Below are 12,156 nucleotides of genomic sequence, written 5' to 3' on the forward strand. Positions count from 1 at the left end.
AGGGAGCTTATACATTCAAACTGCATTAAAACAAGTGAAATCATCTTGGGAGATAAACAGCGATGTGACTGAGCAAAATTGGATGACATCAGGTATAAAGCCATTACATGGACCACGCTGTGTTCTGAGGGTCAGAGAGAGATCAGAGTTACCATGACCAGCCTACACACAGGACAGGAGATCTGGTTACTGGCATGATGCTGGTCTTCTGACACATGATATACAGAAAGGACTGGAAGAGCTATGAAAACCAAACAGCAGGGGGCAGCGCATGCTGCGTGTAGTGTAAACTTTGTGCCAACAATACCAGCAGAATTCATTTTGACAGCATTCTGATTCTTAGTCTTTTGAATAACACTTTTTTAGTTTTAGTCCTATTTTAGTCATCTGAAATTGTTTATTCTTAGTTTAATCTTAGTCGACCAAATATCAAAGTCTTATGCCTCATTCACACTACAGATATATAGTTGAACGTTTTGCTTGGTAATTCAATGTAATCTCAATGGAAACCAGCTTTAAAGCTTTCAAAGCTTTGTCTTGAGCGTCTCCTGTATCTTTAAAGCTGGTTTCCATTGAGATTACATTGAATTACCAAGCAAAACGTTCAACTATATATCTGTAGTGTGAATGAGGCATTAGTCTTTTAGTTTTAGTCTTCTACCTACCTGACATCTCACCACTGTTCCTCCAATCAGATCTCCTCACATATCCCTCGTCTGCTAACGCTATGTCCATGTAGCGATATGTATTAAAGGTGAGATTGTTTTGGTTAATACAAAAAGCATTTGGTTAAAAGCTAAGCTCTATATTCTTTTTTAATATATTTTTATCCCACGGTTTTGCAACCCATTTTCTCACCCAGTGCCAACTACCTAACCTGTAGTCCTGGTTTCCCCTCTCCCCCTGCCGCGCCAAGGGAATTGGGGAGCGCTGGCTAGGGGGAGGTAGTATAGAAACTAGGACTACTGCATGTTTTTGTGAGGGCATCTACCCTAGGAGACACGGGGAGAACATGCAAACTCCACACAGAAAGGCCCTATCGCCAACCCCACCTAGGGTGTGGGAGGAACACGCCCCCAGCGCCCACAGCGTCCCCCGACGGGAATCGAACCCAGGACCTTCTAGCTGTGAGGCGAAGTGCTAACCACTGTGCCCCCAAGCTCTATATTCTGACTGTAATCATTGCAATAGAGTATTTGTTCAGTAACAGGTCTCCCTGTCTCTCCAGCGCTTTAACAAACAGAACAAATATTTTCAGGTGGGTAAAAAATACCAACCAATCAGGAGAGAGAAACCATTTATCAGTTTAGATTTTATAGCGTTCTACCAGTTCATTTTGTTGTGTCATCACTTCATCTATTGGACTTGTTTATCCTGTATCCTGGATACAGGAACCCACATGGTTCTCTCTCTTTGTTAGATATAATTGGTATCCCCATCTGAAAATGTATTTTCAGTTTATTAAAGAGCTGGAGAGTACAGTGAGACTCCTGTTACTCAACACTCTATAGCAATGACTACTATGGGAATATAGAGCTATTTTAACAACATAACCCATTTAATCACTTACTTACACCCTCTTTAACTACACCTTAAAATATTCAACATCCTCTTCTTCTCAGCTAAGTAGGTCGGGAGTGGCTTATTGTCGGTATCAGCCGGTAACACGCGGGAGTCTGTCCCCGTTACAATGCGCTAGACCCCTGGGAGATGGACTGCTGAGGTGGAGCGCCACACCTACCATCAGCTCCCAGTACCGCACGACTTGCAAAGCCGTGCTACTCATACGCTGAGTTGGCGGTGCCCGGAATCGAACCCATGACCTTGCGGTTCAAAGGCGAGAGCTCTACCGACTGAGCTACCCGTGCACTTCTTCTCAGCTACACGACCGTTTACATGAGTAAGTTCTGGGCGCTATGACTCCGATCTTTCTTGCTGATAGAGTGTCCGCTGGATGTAAATGAATGAACAAAGATCATTCACACTGTACTGTTTACAAAACAAGCAGTGTTTGAGTGCACAGGACTGTCTAAGCTCATATTGTATATTGTGAGTCCGCCCGGCAATGCGTTGCTATTGATCTGTAATTGACACTGAACGCTGACGTAACTCTACAGAGACAATGGCTGCAAGGGGAAACCAGAAATCACTTAACTGTGCAAGAACATATGGCTATGCTCCAGGGAAATCCTGTGGTTTTAAAGTCGGACTTTACATGAAGTCAGTTTACAGTTTATTCTATATAACTGAAGACAACCTAGTAGATTAGCATATTATAGTTAAATTGGCAAGCATTACTGTGGGAATAATGCCGTAGCGATGAAATGAACACAAAGGCTTCATGCTTAGCAGACCAGTGACAAAGACAGCTGATACCTGAGCTGAATTACAGTCAGTCAATAAAACATGAGCCCCAGGCCAAAGGCACAGACTGTATTTATACAATACAAGCCCAACAGGGTAGGGAGGGAATATCAACTTTGTTCCAAAATGAAAAGGTGACACCTGGACCGTGTACAATGATTGATGACATAAATTACAGAACTTTAAAAGGACAGCAGGTAACCTAAGTCCAAGATCGATAGAATACTACACAAGATACACAAACGCCCACTTTAGTTAGATGATAGATGCATAGAATATTTTTTTGTGGCCCCCAAAGAGGTTTTAGCCACCCCAAAATAAAATCACCAGCACCAAAATTGTAAGAGTTGAGAATAAAATATATGGACTTTTACATAGGTGATGTCACCTGTGATATCACCTGTGATGTCACAGTGATGTGTCAAGGGAACCACAGTGTCAGGCGTGACCTTCAGAGATACACGTATACGTGGACAAGATGTGCCGGACATCACAGTGACATCAGAGCATGATGTCAGAGCGGCAAACCCATATAGACTGTAAAAATGTGTACACGTCTACACGCGGACAAGCTGTGACCTTTCTCATGGTAAACTGCAACCTTAGTTCGGTCGCAATTATCATATGTAGTCAGCCCCTAAAGGCCCATTCTGAAGCAGGAAGAACTCTGAAGAGCACCCATGTTCCTTTCACCAGCAGGTCTTTTGGCTCTTATCCATATTCCATATCCATCCATCCCCCACCCTGATCTCAAGCAATCAGCTGAGTGAATTGGGTCTTGGCCAGATTCGCCCTTCCCCTGCCACACATCCTTTCTGTCTGCACTTAGAGCTGTCATAGAGGGCAGCTCGCACACAAGACTCAGACGCTACTAAATCATACATCCCATTACAGTGGGGGTTACTTACGCGTGCTCGCTACAGTGGGAAACAGAATGCAGTGCATCATTGACAGTTAACCTCTTTGGAATATGCAAAAGAATACGCAGTAGGAAAAGGTTTGCATGACTGCATTGTATGGACTGTACTTTATGCTTTGCTGCAACCAAACAGCCATTTGGCTCAAATAAAAGTAAAGAAAATCAAGCTTAAGAAAATGTTGGTCTTTAACACTCTGCTATTCGCTTTGCTAACAAATGTTCCTTTTAGAACACAATGCAACACATACACCACTGCAATCTTATTCCTATGTAAACTGGCCATTGCTACACACCTGTAATATTGATTGATTTATTCTCATAAACAGTACAAGACTCTTCTTGTTTTGTCCCCCTCCCTGTGTCATTTGTTGCATACCACATCTCCTGTGGACACTGGACAACACCCGTTCTGCTCACCATATTCTTATGAAAGTTCCTAAAACAAATACCGCGTTCGGTTTGTTGTCATTCCAGAGACTGGAACGACTGGAATGACTTGCAAAATACTTTAAAACTAGACAGGTCTGTCAAACACTGATCCATGTTGACCCTTACTCGTTTATTCATTTTATTTTTAGCTTTTTGCTCTGTGTCTGCGGCTATTGGCTTGTTGTATTGCATGTTTATGATCCGCTGTTTAAATTTTAACTGTTTTCTAGCTTGAATTTGCTTAAACTTTTTGACCTTATACCCTCTCCATTGGGCCTTGCCTTTTACCAGGCTGCCATATAAGAATCTGTTCTTGGCCAGTTAAAAAGATGAATAAAAAATAAATGAACAAAACTATAAATACAATGTACATAATAGCATACGTGTTGCTGGAAATGACCACAGAAGTGTCATAGGGTGATTCAAGAAGTGTTGTGCAGGTTTATGTCACGTGGGGTTTGTTTGATTTAGCCAATTTTGCCAATATAAATACATATGCATTTTTATGTCAACACAAACAGATACACACACACTCCAACATACTCTTGACACATACATAGAAACGCGCGCACGCGCAGTCGCACACGCACACACACACACACAGTTAAACACAGGCCCTTCCATCTTGTTATTTAACACATTGTCCCTCCGTCAAGTCTAATTTGTCTGTGAGTGTTGTGGCCTGTTGGTTTGTCAAGCAGCCAGCCATGCGAGACTCTGTCCCCCACTTAACTGTGACACTTAACTATCACACTGGTGGATAGCATTATTAGCCTCTCCCCCTGTTTTGAACTCTCTCTCTTCAGTGCACAGGCATAACGCCAGGGAACAGACCCAAGCTGTCAGCTGAGAACTCCTCTCGTTCTGCTTCAGAGCTACAGAATCCACTGAAGCTCAAGGATAGATTAGTATTGTGGTTGTACTGTATGAGAACACTCGCACACATGCAAACAAAGTAATGGCATGTCTAGTTTAAAGATTGTCAGACTTGCTAAAATGTGTGTGATAATGTAACAAGAATAGAGTTGGTATTTAATTAGTGGTACACAATTTGGGGGACGAGGGATAAAAAATATGGAACAGGTGAGCATGAGCTGTTATACTGACATTGCCGCTACAATAATGTAAATCTGTTGTGTGTGCGGGCGCTACCTCCTTTAATTAGTGGTAGCAGTTAAATAACTTTTCTTTCTGTGGTTTGTTTTTTTAAGTGTTGTGTAAGTGCCTTTGGGATTCTTTCATTCTAAAGTCTTCATTTGTGTTGCCTTTTCATCATTATTTCCATTATTTTAATGTGAGGTTTGATCAGACTTACACATTAATACAATACAAATATTTCTCAACTAATAATTTAGAAGTTAAAAACAACCCATAATATCAAACTAGATACCAATTGAATCTCTATAGACATAAAGCAAGTGGAGTAAAGGTGTAACTGTTGCAGTGCCTGACGGGTACCTTTGACCCCAGTCAGACTGCGATCTGAGAGGTCACAGCTTTTTGAAATGCCACACGCTGGCACTCTCTACAAACACTCTGCCAACAAGATGATGTGTGTACGTGAGAGGGGGCATGCAGGGCAGAGAGAGAAAGAGAGAGAGAGAAAGGAGGAACGAGAGGCGGAGGAAGGGGGCAGGGAGCAGGGACATAGTACTAGAACAAGTGAGAGTGTGGAAGCAAGTGGAAGAGAACAGAAAGTAAAGAACATATAGAAATGCCAAAAGGGCACTTGGGAGGTGCATTTGAAAGATGGTGTCTAATTAGTGGGGGACAATAATTGGTTCCAGTCTGTATTCACCCAGTCACTCCCACGCTGGATAAATCACTATCTGCTAGCTAGCGGAGGGGGAGGGGCATGCTGGTCTCTTCTATCATTGGCCGACAGGGTCTGGAACTCTGGACCTACTGTTGCCCTGGGAGACTGTGTAGGACTGTGGCTTGTTCATGTGACAAAGCACGAATAAAGTGCTGAACAGTGGCGGCCATTGTAGAAGTCCAACTTCACACACACACATCCTGCATTAGTACTGTAAGCAGTGGCCACTGTAGAAGTCCACCTTCACCTCCTTTATTGAACGAGAGGAAAATCACATTGAGATTTCCATCTAATTTTCACTTGAACCCTGGCCAAGAAGGCAGCATTTAGTAGCTCACAAACATGAAATGCAACATAACATATTAGTATCAATGGATATGGAAGTGCATTCTGAGGTCAACAGCCATCCAATGTTCTGGAAGGCTCTCTAACCTTCACGCTTCTATCTTGCATCTATCTATGATGACTGTAAACAGTGTCCCCTTTCATGTATTTATCCTGCATGAATAATAATAATACAACTATTTTGTGTTGAAACCATAACCAATGCTGCTCTGTATATACTATATACACATACATACACATATCACTACTCCTAAGCTCATGAATAGAAATCACCTCCATCCAAAACCTCATTATCATCATAAATAATATCATAAATAGTATTAATAAATGCAAAAGGAACTGTCAGCTTTTGTTTTCTCTCCTCAATTGAATCGATTTCCCATGCGTAGGCTACTAAGATCCCCTGAAGCTGCCAATCCCCACTGTTGGCATGTGGAGGAGGGTGTGTAAATCACTGTTTCCCAAATAGCTTACAGAGACTTGAGTAAAATTAATCCCATTTTATTTTCCTACATTTAAAAAATATACACATATAATTTCTCTTTTGGGTCTCGAGCTAAAAGTTTGGGAACCACTGGTGTAAACTACTGTACAGTACCTCCTCCTAGATTCTTTTCACCCGACAGCAAGGTGTTTCACCATGAAAGCTTCACAGAGGTTCACTGCACACCAACTCCCCCCCCACATGTTATTACGGATTCCACCAACATTATGGGATAGACCTACTAGCCTCGTAAACCGCCTCCTCCTGCAGCTTCATTCTTGCAATCGATTCAGAATTGCATGAGGCGTCTGGTTTACGATGCTAGGATAGACACGCCTTATCTGTGTCTGATTGGCTCCCTGGCAGGCATAATTTAAATCTTTAGGTTTTAGGCATAGTTGCAAACACGAGAACTGTCAATCACAGCGACAACTGGCCAATCACAGAGGTGGTATCCATTGGCACGACTCCGAGTCGCCCACATCCCCACCAGACTGAACAGTTGAGCATCGCTCAACCTGCAGAAGTCCCTAGTGCAGTGATAAGAACATGATCCCTTTCCAGCTTTGTTGGGGTGTCTGCACTCCCAAGCCAGAGGCACCATTGGGTTGGGTATGTGCGGTGGAAGGCGAGTGTTTGACCTCTACGTCACCCAGACATCTTGAACAATATCAGCTTTATTTACAGAAATAGCTTCCCTGTTCTCCTCAGGCAGTACATTTGATCACCAGTCTAGTGTTCAACTACAGTAAAGCTTAGGAATTGATAGCTATATACTTTACCCATAGTATTATGTGTCACCTGAAACTCCTTGGGTTTATAAGACCTCATTTCACCTGTGGTGATAAGATCACGCATAATACAAGCCTCACCCCAAAATGCAGTATATCCATCATACTGCAATATATTTGCCCTTCTCAATTTATGGTTATAGTCTGTAGAAACTACACCATACTACAACTAGAAATACTGCTCCTACGAAACAGTGTGGGCTCGCTCGTAAATACATAATTTAAAAGAATTATAGATAAATAAATAATGAAGATAACATAGTGCTCGCATGTAACACCATAGGCACAAAGATCTACCCTTTGGCTCATTGGCACCTCATTTGCAAGTGTGGTTGCCAACGTGACTATATTCTGCAGCGTGCTAACTGTCATGTGAAGCTCAACCAATACTCCAGCTAACACCACTCCCAGATGTTTCCTCCAATTTCCAATTGCAACTCATTGGCTAAGGGCCCTGCCTATGTACTGTCGGGCGGAACTTGATAGATAAATAAATAATGAAGATAACAGTGTTCTCGCCTTTCAGGCGAGCCCACAATAAACTGGACTTAACAACTAGTAGTAAAATAATCTGATTCTCAACTATAATAATAATGATAACTAGAACTGCACTCTGTCGAGGTGCCAACTTGCGCTTTACGCACAAGTACAGTAGGCCTACTAGTCCGCTTCACATGTTCCACCTATTCCAAGTGTTCTATAGAGGTGTGCCCTGCTGGTCTCATTGGCTCTTTGGCTGGTCTCATTGTTAATGAAGACATTACCAGGAATGCTCTTATATACCAACTCTGCTGAGATCACCAGTGGCATCACCAGGTATGCTGGTCCCTCTTTGGCTGTTAATGACATTGCAAAGGATGCTGGTCCCTAATTGGGCTACGGTCTTCAACAAGAGGAGACACCAACATACATACATACATACATAACCAGCCGATTACAGTTCTTACGCTCTGCTTGCGCATGTAATAATATTAAACTGGCCTGGGCCGTGGTCAAGGCACATAAGCAGCCTGAGCATAGTGGGTTCGACTCCCGTTCCCTACAATCTTTACTGTCTCTCCCCGTATCTCTAACCCTGTTTCCTGTCTATCTCCCCTTTCAACTGTAAATAAAGGCAGAAAAGACCCAAACATATCTTTAAAAAATATATAATAATAATCATAAACTATGCCAAACGAAGCCTCAGCCATACAAGGGAAAATTGGACAACAGCTAAAAACAATAATGGAGGAAACATACCATAGTGTTTTGAAACATTACCTCAAACCAGTGGAAGTCTACACCCATCTAAGAAATGATAAGCTTTACTGTAATGACCAGGAAACATGGCTGCCTTCCTTTGCTTTTGTTTTACTTGTTACAGGTTCCAGAGGGACTCTGTTGATTTGCCCCAAGATATCCCATTGTATTTCGGTCTCACAGAGACTCTGAGACAATGACGATGTGAAGATAACTTGTTTTCTGTTCATAAGGGCCAGGTCAGAACAGAAGGCTCATCCAAGTGCTCTGACGAAAAGGTGTAACTGAGCTTATTCAACTGCTCCAGCTCCAGGGCACATGAAATCCAGCCCACTCCAGAGGCCTCCAGGGCAGTAGGAGATAACAGACATACTAGTAGGACTGGATGATACCATCCATTAGCTGTGTTTTCACTACAGTGCCATACTTTTAAAACAATTAGCATAACTTGCTGGAATGGCAATGGGAGAGACTGTTTTCACATGCCCTCCTTGGTAGCAAAAGTGCTGGTTTTGCCTGTTAACGGTATAGCACTTTATACCCAAAAACACCAAAACTGCCGCCAAACAAGATCAGGGCCTGTTTTCACATGAGAGGGATTTTAATGTCCACTACACTTTCTGCGCTTTGGTTATGTGAACGTGATAAGTGTGATTGAATGCCATGCAATTTTATAGTTTGCAGTATCAGAGTGCTGCTTTGTTTGTTTATCATAAATGCTACTGCATTGATACTGCTCATAAACACGTTGACATCACCAAAGTGCAGAAAATGACAAGTTGGATGGAACATATGAGCTTAATCAGTCAAGAGGAAGAGATGATCCGAAAGTAGAGTGTGTGTGCTGTGTGTGTGTGTGTGTGTGTGTGTGTGTGTGTGTGTGTGTGCGTGCGTGCGTGCGTGCGTGCGTGCGTGCGTGCGTGCGTGCGCGTTGGTCTGCAGATAAGCTGCCCAGTATCAGTTTACTATCTTGGCAAACTGTTAACTCCACAAACAATACACCACAAATGACTACGAGCCCTCCTGCACGCTCACCATGTGTCTGTCACTACGTGGGAGACAGCAAGGTTAGACTGGTGCACTCAATGAGATAAGACAAACACACACACAGTGTACACACACACACACACACACACACACACACACACACACACACACACACACACACACACACACACACACACACACACACACACACACACACACACACACACACACACACACACACACACACACACACACACACACACACTCCTGTCTGAATACAGGATCTCCTGGTGTGTATAAAGTTACAAGACATGTACAGCTCATTAAAATTTAGTTGCTATTATGTTGCTAAATGATACAATATTGAACAACTATATTCATAAAGATTTTAACATCTTAGCTACACTTAACCAGTGCACAAAAAAAAACATATGGATGAGCATGATCCAATGAACCATGGAACTACGTAGATTACCCAACAGCATACAAGGCAAGCCTTAGATTCATTTCAAACTGAGCTGCAGTGGTATTAATAATGAAGGGTAAACAGGTGCAGTCTTTCTCTGCTCTTCTGATTATTTCATGTTTTATTCATCATGTTTATTGTGTTTTATCAGATAATTCCCTGAACACGTGTTTGCAGTCTCTGCATGCATATAGTAACCATCGTGAAAGCTGGCTATAAAACGAATAATATGATGATAATGACATTCATTATGTAAGAGCTCTCACGTATATTTATAGACCATGAGGGGTCCTCAGAGTTACTACAGGGGGCCAGCAAGTCTTTATGTGATAGGAACGTTTTCTTTTCTTTACATTAACCACTTGAGCAGCCATATTCTGGGCAGGACTGTAGAGGTTTGGTGTAGAGCGAAAACAGAGTTAACCAAGGATTCTTCCCAGCTCCTTATCCAAGCCACAGTAAATGGTAAATAGTGCATTTATATAGTGCTTTTATCCAAGGCGCTTTACATAGATTGTGCATTACATTCACTCATTCACACACACATTCATACGCCGGTGGCGGAGGAAACCATGCAAGGCACCTACCTACTCACCGGGAGCAATTAGGGGTTCAGAGTCTTGCTCAAGGACCCTTCGACATTAACTCAGGGGGAGCCCGGATTCGAACTGGGAAGCCTTCGGGAACCCTTCGTGCTCTAATAACGGTTTATCTACCCCTGAGCTATGCCGCCCCACAGTCATCTCCAGGTTCCACAACTGCAACTGTCTCCAAACTGGTCTACCTGCACGCTATCTCAAATCTGGTCTTCAACTGGCTCCCCTTTACTGCTTACATCCCATTCAAAGCACTGGTGATGATCTAGTTCTGAAGTCCTACAAACCTCCCCGCACACTTTGACTTTAGGGTTGGGAGATTGGGAGGTTGTGTTCACTTGGACCGCGCGGCGGAGGTGCCGAAAGTCAGGGGGGCGAAGATTTACGACCCTATCGGTACATAACTCGGATGGTGTCGAGTCGGCTCAAACGGACTTCGCAACGCTCGACACAGCGGTGTCTCACGTGGATCAAGTCCGATTGAGACGGTGCACCCCCGTTGTCTCCACCGAAAACAAGCGCTCCCTTACATCTCACACCCACCCGCGCCCCCACCGTTGTGCTCACACCAGTTGGGAAACCCACACACGCGGGAATAACCCCTGAGCATGAAAGAGTATAATGGCTGGAGTGTGAATTGGGTGAATGGTCTTTTTATGGCTACATCAGTGTAACTATAACTTCTATTGCATCCTACTATGACATCTTGACAAGTCTTTGTAAAGCTTATATTGCCTCTCAATTTTAAAAACCCACTAGAAAACATACAGAACACAAAAGGTATGATCAAATCATTCAGATATTAGATAACAAAAACCATGTGATAATAGTGTTATCCATAATGGTGCAGCTGTATTAATAGCTATCAGCCTCTTTGTGTGCAGAGCATGCATATAAGTTAACCATTAACAAAACCAACTGCCCAGTTTTCCCATAAAGACAGGGAGGGTATGTTGTTGATTCCTCTGACCTCATTGATAAAGGAGGCTGACAGAGGAAAGGTGTCCAGTATCTTGCTCAGAGGGTATGTATACAAACTGAAACAGCTCATCTAAGATACCCCAACAGCTCCATTTTCACACAATCCCATCAGCAGTTCTTCACAGTCACAGCCTTATCCTAGCAGCCTTATCAACATGACAATAGACAGGATATGATGCACTGGACAATACAAATAATACGAGCACACACTGAGGTTAGCAACATGAAAGAGATAATGGAAACAACTAAACTAAAGGGCCCAGCTGTGTGGAAAAAGAGAAAGCCAGAGAGACGTAATGTTGAGATGAGCCAAATACAAAGGATTTAGGTAAGGCTTAATGACAGGCTTGTGACGAGAACAGTCTGGTCAAACATGTGTAGGCACGAGACACAGCTGTAAAGCTGTACGAGAACCACTTTTTACAAGATGGATGGAAGGTCAGAGAAGACAAGATGAAAAAGAATAAACTAAAAGAGCTTCAATGGGAAAAGAACAGGGGAGCTGTCCAGAGGACCTTTAAGTAGAAAAGACCTGTCCTGCAGGTTATTCTTTACAGCTCACTACAGTCACCCGGACAACTGGAACAGCTATATCTGGAGCTGGACAACCATCCCAGGGAATAAAAAGAAGATACCTAAATGCCAAACACTCACACTCCCTGTGTTGTATCCCTCTCCCTCTCTCTCAATTCAATGCCATGAGAAAATAACTTTAGCAGCATTGGGGCATTTGCAATAG

The sequence above is a fragment of the Nannobrachium achirus genome (assembly GCF_963921795.1).
Source record: "Nannobrachium achirus genome assembly, chromosome: 3".
Taxonomy (NCBI): Eukaryota; Metazoa; Chordata; class Actinopteri; order Myctophiformes; family Myctophidae; genus Nannobrachium; species Nannobrachium achirus.